Here is an 8659-nt window from a genome sequence, read left to right as displayed (position 1 = left end):
TCTTTCTGCTTTACAGAGGGCTGCTTCCTTGCTGTTTCCTCACATGGTGAAGAGGTGGGGGGACCTTTCATGACTCTCTGTTATAAGGGCACTAATTGGATTTATGAGGCCCCCCCCCCTCACTACCTTATCACCTCCCAAAGCCCCAGTTCTAAATACCATCACATTGGAATGTTGTGGATTAGGGTTTCATCAAATGAATTTTAAGGGAACACAACATTCAGTTCATAACATGGCTGGAGTGACAGCCTGCTGGGCCTGATCAGAAAGAATTCTGAAGATGGTGAATACAACGAAGAACCCATAGGGTCCAAAGGGACGGGGAGAAAGGACCGGCAGAGTGGCTTCCTTGGTTAAGAGATCGCTCAAGAGTGCGAGCTCTGAACAACAGGGTCGCCAGCTCATTCCCGGCCGGAGATGAGCTGCCGCTGAGCTGCCAACAGGTGGCAGGATGGCTCAGCTAAAAAAAAAGAAAAATGGAAGAAAATAAAGTTCTTTGTTTATATTTTCTGGCAATAAGGAGATGTACAAATTAAAACTATGAATCACCGGTTTCACTTCTAAAATCAGCAAGAAATCAGACAGTTGCTGGGACACCAGATTGGCAAAGGTTTTGGGAACCAGGCAATCTCTCACATTTGCTAGTGACAGTGCAAATTGGTACAATTATATATCCCATTTTAACTGCACAAGAAACTCTGATTCAGCAAGTCCACATATTAGGATCTATCTTATAGAAATATTTGCCCTAGTAGAAAATGACACATGTATTAGGATATTAGTTGCAGCATTGTTGTAATGCAAAAGCTTGAGAGAAATCTAAAGTCATCTAGCAGACACTCTAATATAAATCATGGGACATATGTATAAAGGAATACTCTATAGTCACTAAAAGAAAGAGGGAAACACTATTTTTCTCATATGAGCAAATCTCCAGATTTATTATAAAGTGAAAAAAGAAAGATGCAAAAACTCTAGTAATCTAACTTATCACATGGGAAAAATAAAAATTTGTTCCAACCTACTATTGCCATGAAACTTTGCCTCTTTATTTGCTCACCAGGATAAAATACCTTTTTTTTGAGGTCGGTACAACTCTAGCAAATGCCCAGCTTCTGTTCAAACCAACAGGGCCAATCTAATCCTTCATTCCAAGCCACCTTTCCCAGTTGGACCCCAATGTGGGACAAGGTTTTGGATGTAGTCAATGCTTATTAAACACTTGTCCAATAGATAAAAACCTGATTGACTTGCAATAACTCTAACATACAAATTAGTCAGAAAATATTACTTGAACTAAATGATTTCCTCTTTCAAAATGGAAAGTATGTTATTATATGTGTATTTCTATGATTAAAAAATAACATTCACTGAAAATAAATTAATAAAGCACACAAAACTACAAAAATAATCTTTAATTCCTTTAGTGACCTAGAAATGTTGTTAATTTTAGTGTACATATTTTTCTAGGGTTTTGTCTATATCTTATTAATTTATAAGATTTTTAAAAAGACTCCTATTCTACATACCACAAGTTAAACTATTCTTACAAACATTTCCAAGTTTATGTGCATGCAATAAATCTGGAAAAGGGTTGGGAGGCTTGGCAAGAATTTCTGTTCACAAAGTTCACAACAACATTTAGTTGTCTTGGAGCTTTTTTTTGGTTTCCTGACATAAGCAAAAGCCTTTATTGGTCAGAGCCAAAGCAGCTGATTTCTTAACATTAGTCCAATTTCAAAGTAGTCTGCTCTGCTTTACTTTCATTTTCACTTGTATTAATAGAAAGTAAAGTATCAAATGTTGTCCTAAAATTGACACCAGAATTCCACATTCATGATGAGGCGAGGATAAACTTTCGACCTCATCGTATACAAAATATTAATCAGACAGAAAGTTGGGAAAGGCAAGAGGGGAGATAGGTAGATTTGTTGAGTTTTTTCCCGATTTCCGTCAGATGAGAGTTGCATATAGACACAAATGTATTGACATACTGGTCATTTTTGCATGTAAGCCTATATTGCTGATAGCTTGGGGGTAAGAATATAAATTTTAGATCAGATTTTTTTTTTTCAGCTGAGCCATCCTGCCACCTGTTGGCAGCTCAGCGGCAGCTCTGCTCGGGCCGGGAATCAAACTGGTGACCCTGTTGCTCAGAGCTCGCACTCTTGAGCAAGCTCTTAACCAACGGAGCCACTCACATGGCCCTAGATCAGGTTTTAAATTGTCCAGATGTTCCACAAAAGTGTCCAAATTCTGTTTGCTAACCGTGACATGAAAGAGGCAACAGTTTTCTTTTCTGTTGTTGTTTTTCCCTGTTTCTGAGGCAGAGCATTTATAATGAAATATCCTAAGGAGCCTTGTGATTAGTGTAAGAACGTTGACCATAATTTTTCACCTTTTAAATTAAAGCATAACATAGACATAAAAAAGTGCTCAGATCAAAAGTGTACAGTAGGTAGAATACACAAGACAAGCCCATCCCTGTAATTATTGCCTCGGTTAAAAATCAGAGAGCACTCCCAAATCACAGAACCGTTCCTGTGCCCCTTCTACCCAATAACCTCTCCATCATGTTCAAGGACATGCACTCTGCTTTCTGTTTTCATCAGGGACTAAGGTTGCCTGTTTGTGAACTTTATATAAATAAAAATGAACAGCATGCATTCTGTTTTGCCTAGTTTATTTTACCCAGCATTATGATTGTGAGATTAATTCATGTTGCTGCGTTGAAGTGTAGTTTGTTTACTTTCAAACTACATTGTACAAACTACATACTACGTACTACTGCATTGTACAATATACCACAGTTCATTTAGCTGTTTTACTGTGTGTGGACATTTTGGTTACATTGGGTTTGCAGCTATTATACATATTGCTGCTATGATCTTTACAATTTTTTTATGCACATGTGTCCACATTTCTGCTGGATGTATACTTAGGAGCAAAGGGGCCCAGTCATAGGGAAAGTAAGTTCAATTGAAGCAGATGATTCCAAACAGTTTTCCCCAGTGTACCGGAAATCATCTTAAAACTTATAATGGTTTCTAAAAGAGAAATAGTTTTTCTGGAGTCTTACTCATCTGAAAGAATTTGTGTGTATTTAATGATTCTACCTCTTCATAGTGGCAGATAATAAATATAGTTTATATTTGTTTGGGAATGATGAAGTCAAGACGACGAGGAAAATAACGTGTGGAATGAGCTTTGTTATGAACAGAAATGTCTGATTCAAGGGTCTCTGCATGACATCCCAAGAAGCAGGAGGTGTAAGATGTCTGGAGAGGAGAGAAGAGGAAGAGGAAGAAGATAAGACAGGAGAAGGCAAAGAAATAGGTAGAGAAGAACAGAGGATGCTGGCTCTGACAAGCTGGTGAAATGTACTGGATGTATAATCTTAGGCAAAACTGTGCACCGTATTAAAAAGCAGCTCTTCTCAGTTACAAGACTTCATGCCCTGGAGGTTTGGTCATATCCTACAATTTGGGAAGGATAATTCCTGGGGTAGCTGGCCAGCCACCCTCTGACCTAACTCTGGTGTTCAGGGTGGGGCTGGAGCACCTCAAGTTACATGGAAGAAGCCCACCTACAAGCAGAATCCAGGACATCCTGGGACACCCTTCAGAGAGCACTCGGGAAGATCCTGGATTGAGGAACTGAAAGCCCTGTACACTTCCTGGTGTGAGCCTTTTTCTCAGACCGTGCTACTTCTATTAAGTCCTTTTCATCAACACATGCTTGTCCTGAAGACCTTGGAAGTATAATAATGACAAGTAGAAAGAATGTAAACCAGTTAATGACAGAGGAAGCTTGTTTCTTAGTTGAATAGAGGGCAGGGTGAGCACACACATGGCCAATAAAAACTTATCGAGCTGACCAGCCATTCCAATTTGAGTTAATTTTCACTCTTGCTAATAGCAAAACAATTATCAATTACTGTGTGTCCAGTAATTTCAGGTGTTAACTCATTAATTCTCATGACAAGGCTACAAGATGAGAAAACTGACAGAAAGAAGTTAGGTCAATTACTCAAGGTCACAAAGTCATAGAGTGTAGAAATGCAATTTGGAAACATACATCTTGGGCCAAACCTATGCTATTATGATCTATACAGTACTATTTCTCTATGGTCACCATAGCCTATTAAATATTCTAATATACTATGATTCTATTTTTAAAGGCATAGTAGGTTTTGGTTGCCTCCCCAATCAAAAAAATAAAATAAAATCTGTTTTGTCCCTTTCTCTTAGCACATGGCCACACACATACTTCGAGTCTTTATTTCCTATATTGCAGCCAGGTATATCCTCGTGTTTAAAGTTTCACAATGAAATCTGAGCGCATTTGGATTATGCCATATTCCAGTCTGAGCCATGAAACATTGAATAAGTATTCCTGACATTCTTTCTTTTCCTGTCTCATGGTCTGTTATTCAGATACATGCCTCGGAATCCTAGAGTATTTGGTCTACAACATGACATACTCTTTCAAATATTTTAAAACATATATTGAATCCTTTTTGACGCAGTATGGAGGTTACCTGTATTAATATAAAAGACAAGCAAAATGAATAGGATTTTTTAAATTTATGTAGAAAATTTCAAAAGAAAGAGACAGAGAAAAAGAGAAAGGAATCTGTGAACTGAAATTTAAACATACACGGAACAATTCCTTTTTGCGGGAGAGGAGATAAAGTGTTAATTTAGTAAAACGTTATACAAATAATCTAAGATTGCAAGTGACTACTATTTCTAGCATTGATGCTCTTTTATACTCACTCCAACTGTAGGAGCTCCATCAACGCCAACAGTAGTGACATGTGATATCTGACACAGATCCATCCTGCCTTGCTCTTCAAGGCTTATATATAGGAAATTTTTATTTTTTCCTACATTTTAGAGAGAGAAAGGACTTTCTATCCCAATTCCAGCTGTGTCCTTCTATGTTATGATGAACTTCCCTCAAAGACAATTAATAATTAAATTTACATTTGCATCCAGAAACTTGGTATTGCATGAACTCTGCCTAGAATATTCTCCACTCCTGCCTTGCACCTACTCAATCAGCTATTTCCACATGCTCTCAGCTTACGTGCCACCTCACAGAGAAATCCTGCCTAACTGTTTCGAGTCCCTGCAATTTCTCCCCCAAGAGGCTAAAGGTCGTGTTCAAATAAAAATGTATCTTTACACGTGCAGAAGCAGATGTGTGTATGAGGGCAGTGGGGGAGAATAACGTGTAAAATGTGTGGAGCCATTCTGTGCAAAGTTTTCCCAAATACCAGATGTGAAATTTGAAGGAGTTTTGTTGTTACATTTGTTCGTCTTCATTTTCCAATTATTTTATAGATACACTGATTACCTATTAAACTGAATACCTTGAAAAAAGAACACGCAAAACAATTTAACTTTCCCTGATGATGTTAGTACTCATGAAATCCCTCCTGAAATAAGCTGTTGAAATAATTCAAATTCATTCTTCACCATGTATGGCAAGGATTCTTCTCAGTAGTAAGAGCTGCAGTAAGAAATGTTTATGTGAAATTCTCCAGGATCAGAGTTGCAGGGGAGAAAGGAAAGTAGATGGTCTTGGGATTCCTGAAAGCTGAGTAGTGAGAAAAAGTGCATTTTGAGACCGCTTTCTCTCATGTACATTCTGCAACCCACTGATACCCACGGGACTGTCCCAAGTAGTTCAGAACAGCAAGGATTGCCTTTACCTTTGGCTCTGCTATTCTCCTCAGGCTCCCTGCATGTATGACTATAAAGTCCTGTGTAGATCCTGTTTCAAGAAGCGTCTTGTTCCCATGCAGATTTTGTCCAGCAGAGACTCAGTACCAGTCCCTGATTAAGTACCACTAGATTTCCATGTAAGAGATAAGAAAAAAATATTACAAACAAATCCTTCATTTTCTTTAAGCCGTAGTTTGCTGGATATGTTCTATCACCATGGATGAGTAATAGCAAACCTAACGTTAAATGAACCTAACACTAGCTGTTATATTTTCTAAGGAATTTGAAGGCAAGGCATACCTTATTTATATTTGTATCCCCAGAACTGAGCACAATATCTGACCATATAATATGTGCTCATGAAATATCTGATGAGCAGTAAAATAAAGATTATAATAAGTAGGACTGGATGTCACAAAATGAGAGGTGAAGTGAATTGCCTGATGGGACATTTAACATAACAATGGTGAGTGTGCCCTGGAGACCTACAAGTTAACTCATGAAAGGCCAAACCAACTCATGATGCAGAAAATTTGTCTAGAAACAATTTAGTGGTTTTGGGACAAATGGTAGACACTGCAGAATAACCACATCTGTTCAGTTCACGGTAATTTATTATGAAGCTGAGATGTGATAATCAATATAGGCCACCCATACTTCATTTATAAAGGATAAAAGAATTCTTGGTAAGGAAGTTAATTTCAAGTAAGTTTTTCCATCAGGAAGTACAGAGAGAAGGAAAGACACAAGTGTTTACTTCTGGATTCCACATCTCACTACATAATCTTTGACAAATTCGTCAGCCTTCATGTACTGCATTTGCTTTATTTACAGAGGAGGAATAAATGCTTTTAACATTTAGGGTTCTTGTAAGGGCCAATATGAGTATGTAATTAAGGCACCGTGGAGCAGGGCTGGACACAGTGAAGAATTCAGTAAATGGTACACAGCAGCAGAATGTTATTACAGAAGTAAATCTTTGGAAACAGGTAATACACAATGACTCATCATGAGCAAAGGGCGTGATGTAGAAAGAGCTGTGCCATCTGCCAGTGCTAGCTAGCCTTCTTACTGAGAAATCCCAGGGTATCCCATTCTCCATTATGTCAGGGTGACCCTGTGTTAAGGAATGGCTTGTGGTCTAGTAGAGTCTTGAGAAGCAATCTGGGTTTCCTGGACTGGACCCCTGAGGTTGGATCCCATGTGTCTGGTAAAACACTAAAATCAACAGCTGTCAGTGAATTAGGAAGCGTTAAAGAATCCAGTGTAGAGCATATAAAATATATGTTATATGTTGGATTGAGGTTTGCAAAATAAGTTGTTTACTAGTAGGTACACAAGCTGGGCCGCACATGTGTGAGACTGGTAAGAGTGAAGAACATGTTTTTGTATGAAACTGAGCATAGCAAATTGAGTGATGAACACGTTCACCAAAACAAGTTTTGGTTATCACCCAAGAGGTAAGCAACTCCTGGCAAACAACTCCTGGTTATCACCTAAGAAGTAAACAAGTTTAAGAAAAGCGGATAAAGGCAAAACTCCAGAGCAATGCCATGAGTCATCTGGTTGGGCCCTCCAGCTAAGACCCTCTGCGGGGTGCAAGGCGCGATACTCTGGGATTCCCCAAAGTTCTTCCTTGTGAGACCAGCTTACCTCAGACCCATTGTGGGCCCAGTCGTCTTTCCCGTACCAGGGACCTTCTCCATCTCGATTGACTCTGAGACTTGGTTCATCATTAAATTCTATTTTAGCTTGTATGTTATGATCTACTGTGCTTACCAGAGCATTGGCCTCTGGAGGGATATTGGTTCCCAAATAAAGCTGTGTTCCTCACTCTATCTGAACCTGTGTGTCAGGACTTTGTTCCCCCCTCATGTCACGAAGCCCACACAAGGACATAGGGCCCTGCTGAGGGGTTAATGTCCCCTTGACTTTCAGGAAGAGACTGAAATGTGGCGACTGCCCTTATCAGGCGCTCGCAACAAATCCCTACAAGATTCTCAGCCTGCAGTGGTGCTGGTCTTTGTAGGCATGTGTCAGACAGAAAAACACAACCTGATGAACCAGCTGGTGGAACAGAGCAATGGCGAGTGTGCCCTGGTGAGGCTGGAGTTAACTCATGAAAGGTCAACCAACTCATTCTGATAAAGACAATGTATGTTCTCGTATTCATCCCCTCCCTCTCCCTCCCTCTCTCCTTACATCCCTCCTGCCCTCCCTCTTTCCCTCTCTTCCTCCAAATGAAAATCCACCCTATTGGTCCTGTGTCACCTTCTCAGGACCTCAGCTCCTGAGATTATTTCCTGTGTTTTTCCTGTGTGATCAGTTTCACCCTCCTTATATCATTCTTAGCAGCACAGTTGTCAGTTTCTGGTAGACAGCATATTTTGGGTCACGCTTTTTCTATTCACTCAGCACACCGCTGTCTTTAATTGATGTGTTTAGAAAATTTGTATTTAGTACAATCATTGATATATTAGGGCTTAACTCTGTCATTTTATTTGCTGTTTTCTATTTCTCTCTTTTTTTGTTTCTCTTCTTTCTTTCCCTATCTCAGGGTGAATTATTTGACTTTTTTTTTTCTTTTTTACTATTTCAATTATTCTTTTAAATTTACTTTTTGTTATTCTTTCTCTCTTGCTGGTATTCCAAGATTCCTTTACTTATTATATTATTTTTTCTGATAACTTTCGCTAGTCTTTCTTTTAGTGTAGGTGTACTAGCAAAAAAAATTCTTTTAGTTTTTCTTTATATTAAAATGCTTGATTTTCCCCTTCATTTCCAATCGATGTTTCCATTGACAGAAAATTCTGGGTTGAAAGTTGTTTTCTTTCAGCACTTGAAAAATATTGTGCCACTTTTTTCTGACTTTCATCATTTCTGGTGAGAATTTTTTGTTCTTTTCAAAGCAATATTTTGCTAACTTA

Source organism: Hipposideros armiger, unplaced genomic scaffold (assembly GCF_001890085.2).
Source record: "Hipposideros armiger isolate ML-2016 unplaced genomic scaffold, ASM189008v1 scaffold_361, whole genome shotgun sequence".
Classification (NCBI taxonomy): Eukaryota; Metazoa; Chordata; class Mammalia; order Chiroptera; family Hipposideridae; genus Hipposideros; species Hipposideros armiger.
The sequence above is the reverse complement of the archived record's forward strand: the minus strand, read 5'-3'. Positions refer to the sequence as shown.